The sequence below is a fragment of the Pithys albifrons genome, chromosome 22 (assembly GCF_047495875.1).
Source record: "Pithys albifrons albifrons isolate INPA30051 chromosome 22, PitAlb_v1, whole genome shotgun sequence".
Taxonomy (NCBI): domain Eukaryota; kingdom Metazoa; phylum Chordata; class Aves; order Passeriformes; family Thamnophilidae; genus Pithys; species Pithys albifrons.
Genome location: NC_092479.1, coordinates 9,409,161 through 9,433,238, shown reverse-complemented (window position 1 = coordinate 9,433,238; position 24,078 = coordinate 9,409,161). Strand labels below are relative to the sequence as shown.

The 24,078-nt window shown below is 46.1% G+C and overlaps 1 protein-coding gene across 4 annotated transcripts in view; it reads right to left on the bottom strand.

Moving 5' to 3' along the window:
* LOC139681914 (kazrin-like) overlaps positions 1-24,078 on the bottom strand; it is a 160,315-nt gene that overhangs the window by 88,212 nt on the left and 48,025 nt on the right. The window contains exon 1 of one of the 4 annotated variants that reach the window (XM_071575700.1): positions 2,843-2,884. The exons of the other annotated variants lie outside the window; for them this stretch is intronic. The gene's annotated coding sequence lies outside the window, so the exon portion shown is untranslated. Of the gene's footprint in view, positions 1-2,842; positions 2,885-24,078 lie in introns of those variants that run through there. 4 annotated transcript variants of the gene reach the window in all.

The window sequence follows — 24,078 nt, the reverse complement described above, 5'->3', positions numbered from 1 at the left end:
GCTGCAGGCACATTCCCTCAGGGATGCACTGGACTGGGCACTACAGTGCTTTGCTGGGCTGGGCCCAGGGCATTTAATACAAACTCCACAAAAGGGAGGTAAATTAAGAAGGCCCCTTTTATTTTTTTCTAATTATCCTTGATAATAATGATATTCTAATTATTATTATACTTGTAGTTTTTATTTACTTTGTTTTGGACAGGAGGCTTTCAGGGGTCCTAAAGGTTGGTAAATGTAAAAAGAAGGCAAAGCAAACTGAGCAGAATTCCCAGCCCCTCCCACGCTGCTGCTGGGCAGGGAGGGATGGGCACGGTGCCCCTGCAGCCTCGGGCATCTTCATGGCACAGAGAATACACTTAGTTATGCTGCAGGCATCTCCCCCAGCTGGCACATGGTAGGGGACTGGAACTAGATGATCTTTAAGGTCCCTTCCAACCAAAACCTTTCTGTGATCCCATGAATTGCTCCTTGGAAGGGCTGAATTGCCCAAACCTCCCCCTCCCTCCCTCCCCATTCCCAGCATTGGAGCCACTCGGCTCCCGCTGCCGCTGTTAACAGGGTTTGACTTTGTGGGATTATTTCATACTTACTCCAAATGTCTGCTGGGGGTATAATGGCACGATCACAGAGGCCAGACCCACCGTGTTACACAAGCACAGCACTCCCCTCTTCTCAGTACTGAGTCCCTCACAGAGTCGGGGGAAGGAGCTGACAAGCCTGGATAATTTATTCTCCTGAGCCCAGTGCCTGCCAACTCAGCTCGGCCTGGCACGGGATAGACTTACAGGAACAGCCAGGCTGGGATTCACAGGCAGGAGGAGGAGGAGTCTGAGTGAATCAGATACACAAACCCGGCCAGATTCAGCAGGAACTGGCTATTCAGCCAGCCCAGGATTATTTTCTTTCCCGGGTTTGTCCATTCCCTCAAGTGTAACTAAGAACGTGGGTGATCAGAGGAGTTAACCTGGTTGAGTTAACCAGGGGATTTTGGGTAAAGTTACTGAGTAACAGAACTATTAAGAAGAAAGATACAGCGAGAGAAAAAACATCTAAATTTCCCATGAAAATTGATTTTGCCAGCAGCTGTTGGTCAAGGGAGAGACAAGACCTGCACACACCGTGCCTGACCCACTGCTCTGCTGTGACGTGTTCCAGCTCCACTGGGTATCATCAGGAGGAATTCAGAAACTAATAATAGTCACAGAATTAGTAAGTTTGGAAAAGCTCTTGAAGATAGTTGAATCAACTGTTAATCCAGCACTGCCATGTTCACCTCTAAATCACGTCCCCAGGTGCCACAAACACAGGTTTGTGAACACTGCCAGGGATGGTGACTCCACCACTGCCATGGGCAGCCTGTTCAAGTGCCTGACCACCCTTTCAGTGAAGAAATTTCCCCACCTTATCCACGACAGCCAAAGGGAGAAGGATGGCAGCAGCATGAAGACAGGGACTGGGTTCATAACATGCAGAGAAATTGAAACTGAATCTCTGTTCCCTAAGAGCACCCAAACCTTTGCCACATTGTGAGGTGAAGGGACAAGAGGTGCCAGTTGAGGTCATGCCTCTGGTTGGACAATGGCTTGGGGGTGAGAGCCAGGAGGGTTATTTGGGTGCTGAGCCCCTCCCGCTGGAAGGCACCTCAGCCCTGCATGTGCTGGGGAAGCCACGAGTGCCACGGAGCCAGCAGTTGCTATGGAGACCAAGGATTTTCTTAAAACTCCTGCAAAAAGGAGACAGAAGGCCCAAGAAAACAGAGGAACAGCATCTCCTTTGAGGGGTGTTTAGGATGTGTACGGATGCCAAGCTGCGATACCTCCTCTGGCTGTGCAAGTTGTTCCCTTCAAAGGGACCCATGTTTGCCCCATGGTAGTGATTTCTACACCTTGCAAACATCATTTCTGTCTGGGCTGACTCATCTCTGCAAGGTGCCAGTCTCGTCCAGCAATCACTTTTATTTTTACAGTCTCCCAGGGTTGTCTAAAGATACAGCTCCTCTGTCAACAGAGAAACTGGTTTTTGCTTGCAGCCCTTCTGGCAGGGGATGAAGCTTCTTCATACATCTATGTATTTTTTTTAAATACATGGAGAAGTCACAGGACTGGCAGATGGAGCAGAAAAGCCCCCCATTTATCCCGATTACAGCCCAGCACTGACCCTCCATACAACAGTGGCACCTGCTGGGGTGGAATGTGGAGCTGGAGCTGGGTTAGCAGCCTAAAGCTCAAGCACTTTCTTCCACAAGTCCCTAAACTCAGCTTTGCCCTTTGATATTTTTAAATGCTGGTTTGGCCCTTCCCAGCCTCCGGGAATTGGGATAAATCAATAACCCATCAGTTCTGACCATGGAGCTCTGTGGTACCCAAATGCTGGGGTGCTTCTCCCGAGCGATTCATACGTGTGGAAGCAGAACATTCCCGGATGGCTTTAAATGAAGTGGCTGGCAAAATCCCCTGGGAATATTTAGTTGGGATAAGAAACATATAGAAACACAGCTTTTTGGAGCCATCTCTCAGTAACTTTTGTTTCCATAGTGACTAATGTTTGTGTTTATATCCAGTCCCTGTGTTTCTATCAGATTTTGCTTCATGAACAGCTGTTCCAAGTCATTTCACCAAGACAGATAATCCTGATAAGGAGCAAAGTTTCCATTCCACACAAATACACATTTATTTAATAAAATCCGAAGAATTCAAACCCAGAAAAGATCCTGTGCTTGACTTCCTCTGTGCCACCCACTGCTCCCACTGTACATGAGGAATGCAGCAAGGAGACAAGGACAACCCAGAGCAGATCATCAAGAACGATGAGAGGCTGGGAGGAATGAAGATGTGCTTCTTACCTTTGCCTCCCCATAGTCCTGTCCTCAGCCTGGAGCTTCCTCATGTCACTTTGTGCCCATGCCCGTGGGGAGCAGAAGTTTAGCAGGTCAGACCTCATGTCTTACTCTTGCAGCCTTTATCTTTAAATATTCTCTTCTTTAAACCTTCTCTCTGCTTGCACAGGCCTTGGCTGAAATCCTAATGGGGACCAACAACTCCTTCCTGCTTCACAAAGCACCAAACCAGCAGAGGAGGGGCCTGGCCCCAGCATTTGCTGCCATGAAGAACTGCAGTGCACAGGCACTGGCAAGGACTCTGGAGTTGCTTATCATTTTAATCACTGCTATATCACATTGCAGAACTCCAAACCTAAGGAAATTATTTTCATTGTTAACCTTCTTCTTCTTAATTTGCAAACTTCCTGCAAGTAATTGAAATTCCTGCTCAGCAAAAGCAGAAGCCTTATCTACCACTCTGTTTGGCCAAATTAAGAGAGATGGGACTCAACTCCAGATTTGCTAAATATTTTTCCCTGCCTTCTGAAACACTTCTTACATTTCACATTGCACAAACTGCTTCAACCTCCCGCTGGTTGCATGTTGAATTATTTTAATCAGAAACAAGAATCATGTGGAAAGGAACTGTAATATGGCACAACAGGAAACCTGGATTTGCAGATTCCTTTGGAAGAAAATTTCAGCTTTCCTCTTCCCTCTTTGTGGCTATCAATCAAACTCTAAAAATAAAGTCAGATATACCAAATTATCCTGCCATCAGGGCCTGAAAGTATTTCAGTTAAGCAACTGTCAGTGCTTCTGTAATGGGTCTGCATTTCCCAGGCTCTCTATCTTATCTTTAGGATTGCACCAGGCTGAACCTTGGCACACGCCCCAAGGATGATGCTGGCACAGTTTGCTGAACAACAGCCTCTTACTGTCACTGGAAGCTGGGCAGCACAAGGAGCCAGCACATCCTCTGTCAGATCCAGGGATGCAAACACACAAAGCTCCCACAGATTCCAGCTGAAGCCAGAGTTACCTTCAGCACTTCCCAAAAATCAGGCCACGTGCACTGACAGGTTTGTTGGACCATCAATCCTCCCTGGGAGCATTAGGGATGCCAAGTCTGCCCCTTGCTGAAGCCAGCAAAGCTGCTTTGGATTTACCAGCAGGTAACAGAGAGCAAGACAGGGGCAATGCCTGAATGCAACTACCTTTTCCCCTATGCAAGGCTTGGGCTGCCTTTCACGTCTCCCCTGCATCCAGGCTGACATCCAGAAAGGCCCTCTGCTCTGCTCCTGCCAGCCATGCACCACTGCTCCCCTCCCTGCACAAGTCCTGGCTTGGCACCATTGGAAAAATCACAGAATCACACAATGGTCTGGGTTGGAAGAGACCTTAAGGACCATCTTGGTCCACCCCCTGCCATGGGCAGGGACACCTTTCATTGTCCAGGTTGCTCCAAACCCTGTCCAACCTGGTCTTGGACACTTTCAGGGATGGGACAGCCACAGCTTCTCTGGGCAACCTGTGCCAGGGGCCAACCACTGTCACAGAAAGAATTTCTTCCCAATATCCCATCTAACCCCACCCTTAGTCAGTGGGAAGCCATTCCCCTCTTGTCCTGTCCCTCCAGGCCCTTGTCCAAAGTCACCCTTCAGCTCTCCTTGAGCCCCTTCAGGCGCTGACAGGGGGTCTACGGTTTCCCCAGGGACTTCCCTTTTCCAAGCTGAACAACCTCTTTACCTCCCTTTATTCCTGATTCTAAAGAAAGTATTGGATGAAAGGAATAGAAACATCCTGCTTTTCCCAGACACACGTCCCGCTGTGTTGGGCAACACAGCCATGTCGGCTGCCACTGCTGGGCTTCTTCTCCTCAAGCCCACACCAGACACTTAAATCACAACCAACAGGAACCCAAATCCTCCCAACAGTTTTTGCAGCCCTCGGGAAAAGCGCTTCATTTATTTGTTTCTTCCTCTTGGAACATGGCAATATCTAAAAGCAAATCTACCAAGGATGAAGCATGAACATGCAGAATCTGGTTATTATGGTCCCATTCTGTACCACCAGGACCAACAGTATCCCGTGGGTATCTACAACACTTGAGAGTTCAGGTTTGGGAAGCTGCAAGCTTCAGGAGTTTTACTTGCCAACTTGTGCTTTTAATACTGGGCAAAATGGGAACATATGTGAGGGGGGGAGGGTGGTGGCTGCATTTGTAACACTTAATTTACTAACCTGACACATTGCACAGATCTCGCATCTCACTCCATTCAGAGAAATTAGCATTTGGGTAAACCAGCCAGCCTGGACAGACATCCATCACAGGGATCCTACCTGCACTATCAGGATGAGGATTCTTCCCAAGAGATGTCCGAGGCCAAAAGCATCATCATCATTCCCCCCTGGCCTGGGTAAAACATTAATTTGCTTTTTCTCTACCCATTAAAACATCGGGGTTTTGATGGAGCAGAGCCAGACATTCCCCACAGGCACAGACCCCAGCAGAAAGCAGGAAAGACACTTGGATTTTAGTGTTATTCCAGAAATGACATTCAAGCTTTCTCTATCAGTATTGAAACCTATGAAATAACTGAGACCAAAACAAGTGGAAAACTGCACCGAGAGCAGGCTCAGGTTCTGTGTTTGAAAACTACTTAATTTATAGTCTCTCCATACAGAATTATTAAGAAAGAAAAGTACCTATCCACCCTATCCACCCGATTTCCATGAATCTCTGAATGGATTTACCAGTGCCAGGGGCAATCTCATTTTCTAGAAAACCTGTTTTACTGCCTAATATTCCACCCAAGTCTCGGGTTGATCACTTAAATAGGCTTTTACCAGGCAGGGCAGGCTGCACGTCTCATTTCCCTCAGACACCCTGCAGGGGCTCTGTGGGTGGGGAGAGGAGACAGCGCAGGGAACGGAGTGGGATCGGTTTCTGTCAAATTCGAATTGTGATTAATTCCCAATCAGGGCTGTTTTCTGATATCTTTTCAAGTTGTTGAATTTCAATAATGGCAGTGTGCCTGAGAGCTGATGGAAGGAGAAACACCCCAGCCTTGCCTCAGAGGACGCTGAAGGGTTGAAAGCCCTTGGCCTTGTGGCACTGGCAAGGAGTGAGATGCTCCCGGCTGGAGCTGCCCTGGCAGCCCCAGCGCAGTTCAGAGAGGCTGAAGGATCTGGCAACCTGATAATCCAAAGCTGTCCTGAACACTTCCCTGTCTAATCGATCATTTGCAATGTTTACCAATGCAAGAGTGATAAAACCCTCAGCTTCATCCATTCCTGCAGTCCTGCCTTGCCTCCAGTAACTCTGCAGGAATTGAGTCCATTGATTTATTGTAACACACCTAATCTGGATGTACAAGCACACAGAGGAAGAGGCTGATCTTTCGATACGTACACAGCACATCAATTCCTTTACTTTAATTTGCCACCCTGTTAACCCACCCAGAACTGGGGCTTGGAACTGCAGGATCTGGATGCAACCAACCCAAACCGTTCTGTGATTCCAAGAACATCCTGTGAACACATTGCCCCAGCACGGATATGATGGGAAGGGAGAGAGAGGATATCTGAGGCCTGATCATGCAAATACCACTCAAGAGTCAAACAAACTTGAATAATTTAATCTGCTCAGTTTACGCCAGGAAGACCAAGAAGTGACTGGAATAGAGGGACTTTCACAGGAAAAGGGAAATACTGAAAACCAAAGGGCAGATGCTGAAGCCACACTGGCTATAAAGAGCAAAATATCACTCCTGGGTGTCTCCAAGAGAGACATCCACACCTGGGCAAATAATTTTTAATAACATATATCAAATAAATACAATAAATGTGTTATGTAGGTCATGTAATAAATATATAATATGCATTTAGTAAAATAAACATATTAAATATAATAAAATTTTCTGGATATCTAAGCAGCAACCAAGGTTATTACTGTGTAGTGGAAATCATTCTGCTGAGGGACTGACATTCTGGGAGCCAACACCTTGGCAAGCAGCAAACCCAGGGTGGATTTGGATGTTTAGCTTTGCATGTAGCTCTGTGCTCTTGAAAACCATTTAACTTATTGAAGATTCACCTTAGAGCTCATCAAAGCTTAGTTATGACATCAAGTAAATCATCTCCTATTACTCAAAGTCGTGCTGCATGAAACAGGAGATGCTGAAAGTCAGCCTAGGAATTGAGAAGAAAGTTGTCAACTGGGAATTATCCTGCTACACCCAAACAGCTCCCAGTCAGAGCACTAATTGTCTGCTGTTTGTGCTGACATTTGAACAGTTCTGAAGGAGAGTGAGATTTTCCTGATACAAACCCTTCCTCATCCACACGAGCCTCCTGGAAGCAGCATCTTCCCACATGCTTTCTGTGCCAGTGCAGATCCAGAAACATGTGCTTGGACAAATGATGTACTTGGGAGAACAGTAACAAATCCAGAGGTGAGTTCTAACACAGACACACATTCGGGGTGATTTGCTGGGCTTTGTTTTGCCCCATGGTCCTGAGACAGTAGGTACTGAGCCAATTAGGTCTTGGCAGTTACACAGCGTAAGAGGGGGTTGGTTTGTTTTTTTAAACAAAAGATGATGATGAACTGAAGTCCTAAAAAGTTTCATTACAAAGTGATCTTAAACTATAGGATCACTGAAAAAGAAAACTCAACTTAGAAGAGGTTTACAGGCCATTTCCTGGTGGGGATCCAGGAAGGAAAGGCATGATTTGATTTGACCTGAGTTGTTGCCCTCTTCAAGGATGGATGGAATCTCAGACCTACACCAAGAGAGAACAGTGCTAATAGAAAATGATACTGAGAAACAACTCACTTGCTGCTACAGGCTGGTTTAGGGCTGCACTTTGATCACAGAATCACACCTTGGGCTAAAGATGATGAGATACTGCAGGGGTGGACACTCTGGGCATAGACTAAAGAATGGTTATTAAAGCCAAACACATCAAACTTGACTTTGAAAGTTCCTTTTTCTCACGAAAACTGTATCCAATCCCCTTATCTGTTATTCACCCATCAAGGCAGCAGAAGGAGCAGTGCCCTGGGCAGGGATTTATCATCTTCTTTCCCTGCTTTTTCCCTCCATTCCAAAATCAGGGGGGCATAAATGGAAATTTTGAACCACTCCCATCCCTTGCCTGGCTCCCAGACACCACTGCCTTTATTATAGCAACATAGTCCTGGGGGTGTATCCTGCAAAATAAAATTCCACCAGAAGGGAATGATCATCCACAGGTCCCACTGCTGTGATACCCAACCAAGTTACAGCCTCCGAGTGCCAACAACTAAACATGCCCTCAAATAGCAACCCTCACCTTCCAATACCTTTTCCCAAACTCAAAATATGGCTCCAGCCTGGAGTGCTCCCATTAGAGCAAGGGGAGTCACTGGCATCCATGAGATCCATGAGACTCCATGAAAAGTACAGTTCTCAGTACCACACTCCAGGCATTGCTTGCCCAGAATATTTCACTTTAATGTTAATTTTCTAAGCGGAGATGTATAAAAAACTCCCCTCTGTTTTCCTAGTTTTAATTTCATTCCTCTGCTGGTGTTTTTTATCTGCTTTTTGAATCCAGCACGAGAATCTCTCTTGGCCTCTGTGGGTTCCTTTCTCCATGCAGCTTGTCTGAATTACCAGTGATGTATTTTCCTCCGCTCCCCCTTCCATCATGTGTATTGCCCCATAAAGGTGAATAACAGCCAGATCTTTCCATACCTTCCTTCCTCACCTGCTTTAAATTCCATCCACATTTCCAACATGAGGGGAAAAGTCCATCTTTGCGTTCATGAGTCTCGCAAGTCAATTTCAGACAAACAAAAGCAACCGATCAGAAGAATCAGCTCCTCCAGAAGGCAGAGCTCAGCTTTGGGGCAGCTGATAATGGACAACGAGCACCTGACTTCAAAATCAAGTTCTGTGAGGTTCTCTTGCCTAATAAAGCAGGATGCTGAGAGTGGCTTAGGACAGGGCGGGATGAAGCAGAGCAGGGTGGTGAGAGTCCATGGCTGCTCTCATGGGTACAGGAGGGCACCCAGAATGAAGCTTTCCAAGTCATTAGGGTGTCACAGCTGCACATTAAAGAACAGGTGCGACTGGCCTGCTTGAAAATTAGGTGTTCAGAGAAAACTGCATTCACACAGATCCTCCTAAAGTGTAGTCAGGTGCTTTTTCCATGCAGTAGGATACAGGGGAAGTAAGGATGGGCAAGCTGCTGCCTGCTGGGTGCTGCTGTGCTGCAGGCACCAGTGCTGGCACAGAGCAGGGAGCATCCCTGGCAGCAGGAAGGAAGTCATGAAGTGATGTGGTATTTGAATCACTCCTTCCTAACGACCTCAGTCTCTCCCAAATTACACAGAAGTCACATGAAACCCTCACATATTAATCACATTATTATAGAAGGCACCTCCAAGATTCAACTCCTGCTCCACTCTGTACCAAAGGAGATGACAGATCCAACTCAAACTATCCCTCTAAGTTCAGGCATAGTTTCATCCACCAGCTCTGCCACAATGATTTCGGAATCCCCTTCTGACTAAATCTACCTGCTTCCAATTCTCAGCAGATCTCTGAGGAATCAATACTCATTATCCAGAGAGCTACAGCCTCTCTAAAATTAGTATTAAAGGAAGTGCAAGTTTCTTCCTGCACAGCCCAACTCAGTAGGTGTTACTGCTGTCAGGAGCTTTACAAACCATTAACGGCTCCCAGGAGAGCACTAATCATTTTCTACATGTCCTTATCCCCTTAATCCCATTATGAAGATTTGCAGCATGAAAGCTGCCCACTCCTAATCCCAGACTCAGATGGGGGGCTGGAATAACAGGCAAAAGACACCTGGGAGGAAAAAGAGGTGTGTTCTGCTCACAATGCCTGGACACTTGCTATGACCTTTTCAGATAGGACACAAGTGAGGGAATAATCCTGAGTATCTTCAGAAATACAGGAAAGACCAGTTTTAAAGAAGTTATATAGAAAGATGTTCTCCAAAACGTTTATACTCAAGGTTACCCCACTTCACCTATCAAACAGTAAACCTGGAACCATCTTTGGCTCATGAGGACAGAAGAGCTTGTCCTCAACAGTCATCATCACACTTGTACAATACTTTGGTGATTTGGGGGGAATTTCCAGGCCCCATGTGAACCTGAGTGTGGAGGAAAGGGTATGGTGGTCCTGCAGACATGGTGTGGACAGACAGACAGGCTGCTCACCCTGTGACACCACCAGAGTCCTGACTCCCAGGGCTCCTCTCTAACTCTCCAAATTGAGTCATAAGGTGCTCTGCTAACAGCTTATTCGATGGAAATCTCGTTATCCAGAGCCCTGCCAAGCAATTATTCAAATAAGAGCCTTCACAAGGGGCTTTGCAGTAGTTCATTGAAAGAGAATCTGTTATGGGGTCAGATACTATTTTATTCTGGTGAAAACCTAACAAACATGGACTTGCCTAATAATAGGGTCAGTCCTGCCATGATTAAATGAGACCTTCTCTAACAGATTAAAGCTAAGAAATGCACTAAAAGTTGTCTTATTCCAAGAGAAGCACTGGCCCACCATGCACCTCATGAAAATACTCTTCATACACCAACCATGGATAAATAATAAATAAAAATCCCTAAATATATCTTTAAAGCCCAAAACAAAACCTTGCAACCATTTTTAGGTGAATGTACCTTCACAATATTCATTACATCCAAATTATTCATGTCCTAAAGATGCCTCAAAGGAGCTCCAAGGCTCCCAGGAGACTCCAACGACAACCTGAACCACCCACTGAGGTCTACAAAACTCTGGCCGTATTTATTGTGCCTCATGATAAAGTGCAAACCCTTGTAGCACACACTTCTGCCAAGGTCATCATTCCCCACTTTTCAGAGCTGATTTTGCCCTGCAAGAGAAAGACTTTGCTACCCCTGATACTGAATTTCATCTTGTGCAGAGCAGAGATGCAACAAGCCAAGGTCAACCTGAGTCACGATCCTGCACCCCAGAGGCTTGAAACAGCTTCCACCCCTATCAGTCGCAGATTTTGTAACTGCATCATCTCTTAGATCATTCAAATCACTAATGAAAATAAACAGTGAATAGAAATGGATCCTGGAGAGACCCATCAAAGCCCAGGCTGAGCATGAGTAATAATAACCTGCTTGTATTCCTGGTAATATCGTCTCCTGTGAATAGAGTGATATCCAGCATGCTGCCAAATAGCCCAGGATCAGAGAAACAGGACTTGGGGCTTTGTTTTATTGAGAGAAATTAAGCTTTTCAGCTGCAGGAAAACTGCAGTCTTTCTGCTTAACATAGCAACTCCAAAATGAAAAGTTAGGGCTGGTCCTGAAGAATGTAAAGATAATTCCAACACAACTTTACAATGGAGTAAGAGCTGTTTAAATATCAGAGTTGGGTCTGGACCTCCAGCAGGTACTGCCTGGATTACAGCAGAGCCCTAAATGCATGTTGGCTTCTCTGCTTTTATAGGAAAGCCTTTTATACTCGTGTCCCAGGGAGCAGCTGCAGCACATTCCCACAGGCTGCAGCTGAAAAGAGACCCCACCTGCTGGCTGAGTGGCCCTCGTGAAAATTACCATTAAGGCCTTGGTGGAAATGGCTTAGGTAGCCTGACCACAAGCAATAGATGTGGTTCTGTGTTTTACAATCTCAAGATGATGCACACATAGCTGGAACATCAGGTAGGTCACTGATGCGAGTATTTTCCAAGCTGAGGCTCAGAGGGAGATCCCAATTTTCGTTCCAGATCTGGGATTTCATGGAGCTCTGATGGCAAGGCAGAGACAAATACTCCAGCAAAAACAGTGAAGCAGTTGTCTTGCTTCAGCTTTGACAACCTGCTTTGCTATTGGATCTTCCAGGAACAGAGGAATTTGGTGTCACACTGACTGATATTTTCCCACCAGGAAGCCCTCAGTGTACCTTTTGTTCTCTCCCTTGAGGAGTCCTAAAGACTGCCAGGAGACTAAGGATTGTCATAACATTAATAATGATAATAAAGATCATAACAGAATCATCAAAGTTCAAGAGCACCAACTCCAACTGTCACCCTGCACCACCATAACCACCCCTAAAGCACGTCCCTAAGTGCCACATGCAGGTGCCTCTTGAACACTTCCAGAGACGGTGACTCCAACACCTCCCTAGGCAATTTATGCCAATGCCTGAGCACTCTTTCAGGGAAAAAAAATCTGATATATAATCTGAACCTTCCCTGGCACAACTTAAGGCCATTTCCTCCCATCCTTTCACTTGAGATGTGGCAGAAGAGACTGACACCCCCCGCCCCCCCCCCTCCCCCCTCCTTTCAGGTAGTTGTAGAGAGTGATGATGATGACAATAATAAAGTCCATCAAGTCAAAACAAAATGTGTTCCCTGGGCATGTGACAGGGATGGATAAGACTATCCTACTTCTGGCTTTTTTCTTTATGATGGGCTGCCCATCTTCACAAGAAGCCCAGTGGAAACCAGAGGAGAAGGTGAACCCTGTCCTTTGCTGTCTCCACAATGCGTCGGCTTCATCTCCAACAAAAATCTGATGTTCCCCGAAGATCTGCATCACCCTGTGCCAGTGCAGAGGTGTCAGAGGGAAGGGACATGGCCCCAGCCCCCGTGGACCTGCAGCCACACAGCACAGCTCTGTCCTGGCCCCTCAGACCACACGGTGCAGTAGATCCAGGCACAATGAGAGGCTGCAAAGTAAATCACTCCATTCAATCTGCTGCAGGAGAGTTTGGCCACCAGCCGTGAAGCCTTTAAAGATCTGATTAAAAGGAACTGTGATGCTGCCAAAATTACTGACAGACAAATGGACGCTTTCTCCTCCAAACGTGGTGCCAAGGGAGACAAGTGCCTGAGAGCACTGTGAGCCTCCAGCCTGCAGCTCACCCAACCTCCTGCCCTCCAAGGCCCTTGCAAGGAACTTTCTGTCAGCAACTCAGCTACACCTGTGAAAGCAAAGGAGCCTAAAAGTAGAGGGTTTTCTCTCTGGATGGGATGGAAATATCACAGAATGGTTTGGGTTAGAAGGTACCTTAAAGATCCTTGTGATCCAACCCCAAGCCACAGGTAAAGACACCTTCCACTATCCCAGGTTGTTCCAAGCCCCACTGAACCTGGCCCTGAACATTTCCAGGGATAGGGCAGCCACAGCCTCTTTGGGGAACCTGTGCCAGGGCCTCACCACTGTCATAGGGAAGAATTTCTTCCTCACATCCAGTCCAAACCTGCTGCCTTTCAAATGATGAACAAATTGTTTGAATTGCAGAAGCCCAAGACTTACCAGCACTGCCAGAGACTCTGTGAAGCCCCAGGAACTGCAGAGCATTCTGTGGCTGCACAGGGTATCAGAACTACCCTGTTCATGTCCTGCCACCCAAGTGGTGGCACTGCCTTTGATGCAAAATGATGAAACAGAAAACCCCATCATTTTCAGACTACTCAGCATCATAATAGAGCCATAGAGGCCAAAAATACCTTATGCTGCAAGGAGGGGAATTAAAAATTGTCATCACAACTGCCTGTGAAGTGCCTCTCAGTGACTTCTGATGCTACTTGAAACGGATTAAGGAACACTGTGTGTCCTCTTTGGCCAACACAACACCACATGTGTAGTACACAGCACACAGCAAGCGGTAAAAGGGCAGGTACTGGCCAAAAGCAGATGAGCTGCAGCAGCCTCCAGCATCTGAAAGAACTGTGGCTTTGGTCATGGGTTTTGATCCAGCCAGGATTATTCATGGCTGTTTCAGCAGTGGAAAGCCAGCCTGTGATCCCAGTGGAGGGCTCTCCATGTCTTTCCACTTCAAGGGAAAATAAGAAGGACTCTGCAGGTCCTGGACCAGCTGCTTCCTCTCCCTGTGGAGTGTTGCCTGTCCAAACACCTCACTTGGCTGGCACAAGGAAACACACAATTCTGCTGCTTCAGGTCAAAAAACCCTCCAGTTTTAATAGGTGTTAACTTGGACTCTTCCATAAACTCTAAGGAAGCTCTGGAGAGGTGGCATGATTTCATGGAAAAGGGCAAAATGCTGAAAAAGAGACTACTGAAAGAGAGCTGGATGAAGAAAAGCAGCCCTGGGCTCCCTCAGTGCTGGGCTCTGCTGCCACACACCATGTCATGCTTCAAGCTGTGATCAAACACAGCCTGGGCAGGAAACCAAATGCAAATTCTGTTTTGAGGACAAAGCACCAAAATTCAGAGACATTCCTGGAGCTTATCAGAAAAATAGCTATTTTTCCAGGCACTGTTTCTCATACTCCTGCTGCTGTAAGCACATTTAGATGAGGTGTGAGCCCCTCCAGGGCATCCCCTTCCTCATGCACAGCTCCCAGAAAACACTGGCCCCTTGCCCCAGGAATTAACAGTAAGGGAATTATTAATTGCTGCCTGATCTGCTCCTGGTAGTGAAGTGCTAGAGGAGAACATACCCAGTGGTAAAACACCGTCTCTCTGATCCTATCTGGAATAAGAGGAATGTGGTTTAAGACGTGTCATCAAACTACTTGTAAATAAATCAGTTAGACTTTTTAACACACATTTTCAGTTTAAAACAAGCCTTAATGGGAAGTTTAGTGCTTATCTAGAGGACTAGAGGAATATAAACAGGAATACAAACATCTCAACCTGTGTTGGCTGTGTTGGGATTTTATGTTGGTTTCTTCCATTGAAAAATACACCCATTTTTCTAACACAAATGGAGTAAAATTGCAGAGGGCACCAACTGTGGCACGTGTGTTCAAGCCTTTGGAGAAGGGCTGCAGAACTTCTCATGTCTTATTCACTGGGAGGAGGAGACATTGTGCTTTACAAACACCAATTCATGACTGGATGGGATCAGCCTGGGAACACAACCTGCTGAGTAAGTGTATTTCAGGTATTTCATAATCCTAAACCTGTCAAGTTTTTATTTTTCTGCGGCTGATCGACCTTATCCACCCATATCCTCCCCTTGGATACATATCCACGTGTGAATAAGCCCCTTGGTTAACACCCAGGCAGAGGCTCACAGCCCCTGACCTGACCATCCCCACATGCAACACAAACCCAACACTGCTCACCAGCCAAGCTGTGTGATTTGCTACTGATGGGCAAAACACAGCAACAAAAAGCCTTAAACTGAGGTTATTAGGGAGGCCATAGAAGGGTCGGATCAAGGGCAAAGTAAATAGCTGAGCCCTGGAGTTGTGTAGCAATAAATAAAGGTATAATGGTGCAGGGTGTGAGAATCACAGAATATGCTGAGCTGGAAGGGACCCATCAGGATCATCAAGTCCAACTACTGGCCCTGCAGTGGAATGGGAGGTTCAGAAATAATCAAGGCAGGAAGAAGGCCCTGACCCATCAGAAACAGAAGCAAACAGGGCATAAGGCAAAGGGAGAGTCTGTGCAGGATTTATAGAGGAGCAGCATCAGACATAAAACAGAAATTGCACTATGGGTGAAGCCAAATATTTTCCTTTCCCCCCGCTTCCCCCTCCCCAGTGTGAAATGCTAAAAAAGATCATTGAAAGAGACTCAAGTAGCCTCTGGAGACACAGTGGGATTGGATTGCTGACAGAGGAAATAGATGTTGCTGAAATATTAAGAATGTGTTGCCTTGGTATTTGCTAAGAGAGATGGGTGAGAGAGAGGCTGGAACTGTGACCCTGCAGGCAGAGGGAGGAAGGAAGGAATTACACCACATGGAATAAAATGCAGAGTCTAATTTAGCACATAGAATCTTTTAATGAAACCATTGCCCTTGCTGCAACAGACACAGCAGTGAGTTGTTCTAAACAACGAACTATTATTAAATAAGAGTTGTTTATTCCAGAATTATCATTAAGGTAGCTGAACAGTCACATTCCTGGGGTGCAAATTCAGTGTGGAGCATCTCAGGGGGAGCAGGGAGGTCATGGCAGGTGCCCAGTGCCTGTGGCAGCCCCAGACCTCATGCAGGTGCCCAGAGCCACCAGTCTGTGCCACCACTGCCCAGCAAAGCAGCACTGCAAGACATCCAGAGTGGAGAGAGTTATCTGAAACCAGCAGAAATCTCTGCAGCTTTGGAGATTGCACCTGCTACTAGAAATAATTAGAGCTTTCATTTTTCCCTATCTTTTTTATGTCTAACAGCTGTTTCTACAGGCAATGCTGCCAATAGATGTCTGAAATAGCTGCAGGCTACTGATGTGCTTCTCCTGCTTGGCCCAGAACTCCCCAGAGCACCAACAAATGCAACTGGCACTTTTTTTTCCAAAGGGTGAAAGATTCATTTCCAGGGCTCTGAGACCTCAAGAATATTTACACTGCTCAGAACAAATCTTGCCTGTGTTGACATACCAAGCATATTCACTTTATTTATGCTTATGCTTTTATGAAAATCAAAACTACTAGATTTTACCCAGGCAGACTGAGGAAAGCACTGGTGTAACAGGAAAAGCAGAAATGAGGGAATGGAAAGAGGATGGACAGGGACAGAGAAAGGAAATGAAGATTAGAAATAAAAAAGGGAAAGAAAAAGCCCTTGTGTAAAGCTCAGGAAATGAGTTGGCTTCTCAGAGATATTAGTACAAGAGAAGAGTGAGGACACATATGAATGACTAAGGAAATCACAAGGAAAATAAGAAGGTTCCTGACATTTGAGGCATTGTGAAACATGAAAAGTAACAAAGGGAGCGTGAATCAAGCCAGAAAGGGCAGAGGAAACAGGCTGGAGTTCATGTGCAGAGTGTGATTTTTCTCTTATCTGGATATAAAATATTAAAGTGAGGCAGTGGCTGAGCACTGGGCTGGACCTGCTCCTCCTCCCCAGGCTCTGCTGTGGTTACTGCATCCTGCAGCACACAGGGCAGAGGAGCACACAAAAACTGGGATAATTTGGGTCGAAGTGATTCACACACACCTGGAAGAAGGGCTGCAGCCCATGGATTCCGAATGGCAGGACAGGGCAGGAATGGCTGTGGAATCCCAGAGGAGATGTGGAGAACACTGGGCTGAGGAGCTGAGCTGGGAGCTGAGCACTAAGGCAGGTGACAGGAGCACAGTGGCTTCTGAAGTGACAGACATGGGGCAACCACACACCTTCTTCCTCACAAAAAGAAACACCACCTTTTAGCAGTAAAAACTATTTGTAAATAATCCAGCAAACTCCATTCCTCTGCTCAAAGGGATCAAACACCTGTTTGGAAACATGCACCAAAGATGCTGCAATTTCCACAGGTTTATCAGAGAGTCACAAATTTGGGCTTTGTCTACAGTAAAACTGTTTGTTCCAGACATCCCAGAGCTCACCCAGTGGTCACACCAGTCTAACAGGCTGAACAGAAAAAGCTGGATAAGCCACCACAGAAACATAACTAATTCTTGGTTTAGAGTTATTATTGTTTAGGAGCATTCATAAATCATACTCCTGATCCCTTGGGCATCCTACCAACTCCCATTATCACCTTCTTATTCTAATAGGCACAACCTCAGTGCAGCAAATCCCCCATTTTCCACAGCTTTCAATCACAACCAAAGAGTAAAGATGAAAAATCTGCATTTCAAATTATTGTTTGTTGTTATGACAACATCACATGAATTTGGTCCTTGCTGCAGTCTTGAGCTTCAGAGCATTTCCAAAGCTTTTATGCAAAGAGTGTGTCTGTAACACACATATGCCATGAAACCAAAGGGGTCAGCCTCATGTGATGTAAAATACCAAGAGAAGCCTCCTGGAATATAATTGCAGAGAAAATTAGCTAAGCAGAAAGCTTTCCTTCTCACAAACTTCCCCAGAATATGTCAAACTACAGACTGGTACAAAAAGATCCCATAAGGGTCTGTCTAAGACACAACAGACAGCGGTGGCCTTTATCAGAGGAGGAGGAGGAGGAGCAGGAGGAGGAGGAAGAGGAGGAGGAAGAGAAGGAAAAGAAGGAAGAGAAGGAAGAGAAGGAGGAGGAGGGGGAAGAGGAGGAAGAGGAGGGACCAAGCTGCAGCAACACTAAGCATCAGCTTCTACCTGAAGTAAAACCAACATCAAAGTCTATAAAGGTTTTAGTGCATTATAGAAAAAACATAGTTGAACTAAACCATTGCCGTCTCCAGGAAGTGTTGTGATTCCCTATTATCTGCAGGAAGGCAGGCAAAGGCAATGGAGAAGAAAAGCTAATCCCATGGGGCATCTGTGGCTGGCAAGAGATATCCTGAAGCAAGCTGGAATTGGAGACAAGGTAGTAATGTAAGAATGATGAAGTTGGGGAGGAGGAAACAAAAAACCCCAACAAAACAAGCTGTTGTTTTGTCCTCCCATTTCTTTCTTTGGCTTAGAGTCCTGAGATAACAAAGACTGTTCCTCCCTGGGTGTGTAAAAGTCAGAATTTGAGGAGCCAGGGGAATGCTGGGGCGGGGAGAGAAGGAAGAGAAAGATTCCTCCCCATTCCCTGTGGTGCTGGAAGCCCATGGCTGGCAGTGCCCCGAGGAACAGCCCTGCCAGCCCCAGCCCCTCACTGGCACGGCCCAGTGCAGCCTGCAACTGCACAGCTGTGATTAGAGCTGTCTGCCCCAAGCAGCAGCCGTGGTTGTGGACGAAAGGGCAGTGTCCATGTGGGAAACCTCCCTGCCTTGGGGGTTTTAAAGGGAATTTTCCTCCTTGCATGACATGAACATGAGGGGAGCAGACACAGGGATGGGAGAGCCACAGGCAAAGAGCTGCTTCTTCCCTTCCATCCACCTGGGGATGGGAGAAATGGCACTGGGTGTGCAGAGAGAGAAAGGAAAGAAATAAAAAATGGGGAAGGCAGGTTAGGTCCAACATTTCTCAGGTGCCTGGCTCTCACAAATCAATGCTGGGAGAAGTGTGGATACAGCAGCCCCCAGAGCCTCAGGGGATATTGATGCTGAGGGGGATACCTCTGCCAAAGTGCACATTCCAGCTCTGCAAACATAGCAAATGAGCAGTGCTCTGCTCTGGGGCCAGCTGGGCTGGGCTGGGCTGAGCCTCGGCTGTCACACTGAGCCCAGCCCAGCCCTGGATCCCACTCCCTGCTCCAAACTCCTCAGAGCCCTCTGCCCTGTCATCCCCTCGAGTGGGAAAAGATGTTCAAGAAGAGCATCTGTCTTGCTCCCAGCCCCACTGTCCTGTCTGCCTTCCCAGTGAGTCCCATCCCAGGGTGGCCACTCTGTGACTGGGGTGAAAAATGCTTGAGCTCATGTATTTTTCCATGTTAAGGCTTTTGCTCCAGGGAGTGGTACCCAGCTCACATAAACACTTGGAAGACCTGTGGAAGGAACATCACCCAGCAGGGCTGGACCAGAAGAGCTCCACATTTGCTATGAACTCCATGACCACAGTCACACTCTCACTTTGTCCCTGCTTTGGTAAAACATCGTTTACCTTTTATAAACCCAACAGTTTTATCACTCACCTGTGATAAAACCAGGCAGAGCTGAACAGCCTGTCTTTCCAAATCAGATGGAAACATCCAGAAACCCCTCCAGCACCCACATCATTTGCTCCCCTGCAGGGTTATCAAACCAAACCCCTTCAAAGCTCTCTGATTTTGGGTCAAGGGAACCCTTACAAGACGTCCCCAATGGAAAGTTCTGGTGTCTTGCAATTTCTCTTCCCTTTTTCTTGTAGCTTCTGTGTTTTTCTGTTAGTCCATGTTTCAGGGGACACAAGCTTTTATTTTACCTGACTCAGTTCTGACGTGATCAATTGATGGTTAAAGCTGAGACATTAAGGAAAAACACACCAAACACCATGAGATTTCCTGATAAAAACACAGACATTGGCGAGACTGGATGAAATAAGACACTTCCCAGAGTTTGCCCCAGATACCAGATGCAAATCAAAGCTAAATGGGCTCTGAAACTGTAAGGGGATGCAGCTCCTCACTGATTTCATCTGGAGCAGTGGGTGCTCAAAAACCTGATGCAAGATACTTAGTTCCTTCAGCAAAAATGAGGGCCTGAGGGTCTCCCATCCAATAAACCTTGTGTGATGAATCCCCCGGCTCTCTCAGCATATGCCCAGCCACAAGGAGAAAAGCAGCAAAGCAGAAACCACTTGGAATTGGTTTTTTGTACAAAACTGGCTGAGCACGGCAGGAGAGGGGCTGTGCCCCGATGAGCTGCCTGTGCTGGTCCCTGAGGGGCAGAGGAGTCCCCCAAGCAGCTGCTCCTGAGCCAGTGCTGCCAGTGAACACTTCCCATCACTCACACAGTTCTTTGGATGAGGAACAACATGACACAGCGTTTTTCTGCCAAAACAGGGCTGGTTTGTCCTTTGCAGGGCTCTCAATTGCTGCAGTGCAGCAGATACCAGGGCAATCTGTGTGGACAGTGGCTTAGGGCAGGTTGAACAGGGCATTAACTACCAGAGGGAGGGGCTGTCAAAACCTAATCCTGCAATGAGGAACCAGTTCTCTACCAGTTACAAGCAATTAGTTAATGCCTGTATAGAGGCCACGCTCAAAATACTAAGTTTGTACTTAAAAGCTGGTATTTAGTTGCCTGGGGGCTAAAACCACATTTATTGTGGACATAACTGTGCCCAGATCACAGAATGGTTTGGGTTGGAAGTGACCTTAAAGACCATGGGTAGGGACACCTTGCACTAGACCAGGTTGGTCTAAGTCTCATCCAACCTGGCCTTGGACACTCCAGGGATGGGGCAGCCACAGCTTCTCTGGGCACCTGTGCCAGGGCCTGCCCACCCTCACAGGAAGGAATTTCTTCCCAATGAAGACCATTTCTGGGCACACTGCAATCTAATGAGTCCTGGTACCCAAAGGCCCCAAGATGCCAACAATTAGTTTCCCAGAGTGAAAGTGCTCTAAGCATCCAACATGAATTTGCCCAAATAATTCCCTTTTTTCACTGTTTTTCTATCACCAGGAGAAGGCCATGGCATACCAGAGACATCCCAGTAACCTGACCAAGCAGGAGCACCCAAAAGCCTCATCCCATGTGGACTTTACAATTTGCTGCTCATTTATCTGGAAACAAAGTGTGACTTTAGGGTTGTTTTATCCTTCTGTCAGATGTCCCAGGGTGTTCTGCAGGTCCATCACTCAGCCCAATGCCACTGCAATAACAGCAATGCACCAATTATACTGAATAATATTCATATTTATAACAGCAAACCATCCATCGTGCTCATTAACTGAGGAAGGAGATAAAACAAAGCCAGCAACTTCCTCTATTACCCAGAAAATAACCAGTGAGAAATATCATACTGCAAACCACAGAGGAACTGGAGCTTTCTGCTGCACAGACTCAGTCCTGAGGAAAAGGTCTCTGTCTTGCTTTGTGTTCCTTTGTTACTTTAAAAAAGTGAAGGTAGCTAAATCCATGGATAAATTAAACAAGGCAGCAACTCTCCGAACACTGAATTGCACCACCAGCCTTAATTAGATCTCGCAGCCCAACTGTGAAAATTGGGGCCTTTAATTTGTGAGTTATGGTAACTTGCTGGTGTTTATTAACCTCCCATGCTCAAATTCCAGGTCTCACAGCACTGTACATCATCATGCCCTTCCTACTGGAGAGCTTTGCCAAAGTGCTGGTTTCCCAAAACTCCTGTTTCCTCAGGGAGAAATCAGAAACCACTGATGAATGTGTGTATCCTCAGTGGTGCTTCAGCCCAGCCTACCCAGAAACTGCACCAATGGGGGGCTCGGTGTATTGAGTACAAATCCTTCATTAACAAACACCCTCCGTGCCCTGGGAGCTCTTCCCAAGCCATGGGCCTTCCTGGGAAGGACTCCAACACATCGTAAAAATCCACACATTTTCTATTTGTGTGTGTTATGGGTTCACCTCTCAAACCAAGACAGTGTGTTTTTCCCTCTGAACTTGATAATTATCCAGGAGCATCCTGTGCATGAAGCATGAAGGAATAGTGCAGTAATTGTGTTAAATGCTCAATCCTGGAGGAATTCAGGCTCATGCAGACAGATCATCCTTCCCCTCATTGGTGGCTGTTTCTACTTGGTGCCTAAATTGCAGTAACGAACCAGCTACGCTGCTGCACATTGTTGCTTGATTAACTGGGAGCTCTTGGCCCTGGAAAACAACTCCTTAACTTCAGCTATAACATAACAATAGGATGTTTAAAGCATCCCAGACAATCTTAGTCCTGATGCTGCAAATCAGCTTTGAGAAAAACCTGTGCTGAAGGCATTAATATCCATCAATGTCCAGGTTTCATGGAGCAAGGCAGCAGCAGTGCAGATCTACACAATGGTCTACAGACATTAAACCCCAAAGTTTTAGCCTGATTTCATTAGAGCTGCTGATGTGTCTGGGAAAACGGTAGAAAAGATTTTGGGTTCACAGCCCTCTCATCAGAGCTGACAGAGATTACAAATTCCACATGTGCTTCAGTGCTCTGCTGGATTAGGGCCCTGCATCAGTTCAAGGCCATTGCTCTGCAATTTCTCCCTTAATTGTGTTGCTATTTGCTCCTTTCTCCCACTGCTGAGTGTGCTAAAGGAGGGTCCTGCTGGATGCAATATGTGGTTATCTAGGAGCCTTCACACTTTAAACCATAAAGAAACAATTTCCTCTGAATACACACGGTTGATTACTACCACAGGCCCTCAAACACATGGTGAATAGAAAGCTTGGATCACCTAAATCAAATGTGCTGCCTCACTTAAGTTTAATAAAATCGTCAGTACGTCGTTTAATTCTTCATCATTAAGTACTGAAGCCCCGTTTTAGTTCAGGGGTAATTTTAAACCTGCCTGTTGGAGTTTACTGTTGCTTCTTCCTATGACTATTTCTGACTCAATGCCTGAAATGTGCCAGCTATTAAAATGATGGCAGGGCAGATCTGAAAGCGCAGCAGGGCAGACATGAACACAAGCACATGCAAGGAATACAAAGGAATGGGCAGTTAAATAAGCAGAAGAATGCACACCAAAAACTTGCTCCAGACTCCATGGCTTCCTGTTGGCTGTGTCCCTGTTTTGGATATCTACAAGTCTTAGAAAGAAAAGGAATTAAAAAGTAGAGGTGGAGCTCAGGGTTTCTAATTCTAATCATTGTTGCTGTTTACACTTCAGTGTGGTGTCTGGTTGCCACAAAAGATTTGGACATACCCCAGTTAAACCTGCTAAATGAACAGATTATTTACTTCCCTGGGATTTTTGTCAAGTGTTGATCAAATTAAGAGATATTACTGGCTTCATATTTACATCTGTCTCTGCCATTTCAATTATTGAACTCTCCTCAATCAACACAAATGTAGCAAACTGTTACTCTGTAAACTGTGCCTGAGACTGAGACAGCAGATTGGATGTACATTCCCCACTGGAATATTTCCTGCTTTCATCCCAAATCCAGACTCAGTTTTGCACCTCACACCCACCCCCAAAGACTCTGCACTGTTATCAAAGATAATGATGGAAAGTTAATACATTTTTCAGCTCTCCATAAAAACTTAGTGTCTCATCTAATTGTATTACACATTGACAGATGAACACACGACCCCCTGACATTTTAGTTTGCCACCTATAAATCCACAGAAGAGATCCCACTCTTGTTTAGTTCATCTAACTCAGATTTCAAGTTGCTTTGCTGAATGATGCCTTTAAAAATTAACAGCTGGCATGCTAAATCAAATTTATTTTCCTTGTGCCAAGTGGAAAAATTCTGTAACTACGGTATAGGAGACAGAGATAGGAGTTACTTGAGTACTGGAATAATGGAAGAGAATGAAATGAGAGCTCCGTGGTGAAATCACTGAAAGCCATGAGCAGAAACCCTCCTCTGATGGGGGCCAAGGCCATGACTGGAAGCTGTGCATTAAGTGACCTCATTAGTATCAGAAAGAAAAAGGTCATGAAGAGTTAAGTGTGTTTTCCACTCAAAAATTATCCCCAGTTATAACCAGTATCTACTCAAGTAGAAATTCCCACTTCTCGTCAGACATTCACACTCACAACTTACCCCTGCCTCTGGCACACTCCTACCAGCTGCACTTGCCCAAATCCTCAGGGGATTGACAATGATGTTTAACTCTATTTTACCCATCTTTTTAGCCCAGAAAATTACACGGAAGTGCCCTTTGCTTTTATGTCCCTTTCTCTCAGGGTTGCTGGACCACCCACAGGGACTTTTAGCACTGATGTTCCCCTCTGCTCTTCCCATGGGCAGGTGCATGGCCTGGGATTGCCACCACCAGCTTCACTCTGCTTTATGCTCTTAAAACAAACACACTTGGGTTTGGGGATTTGAAGAATTTTGG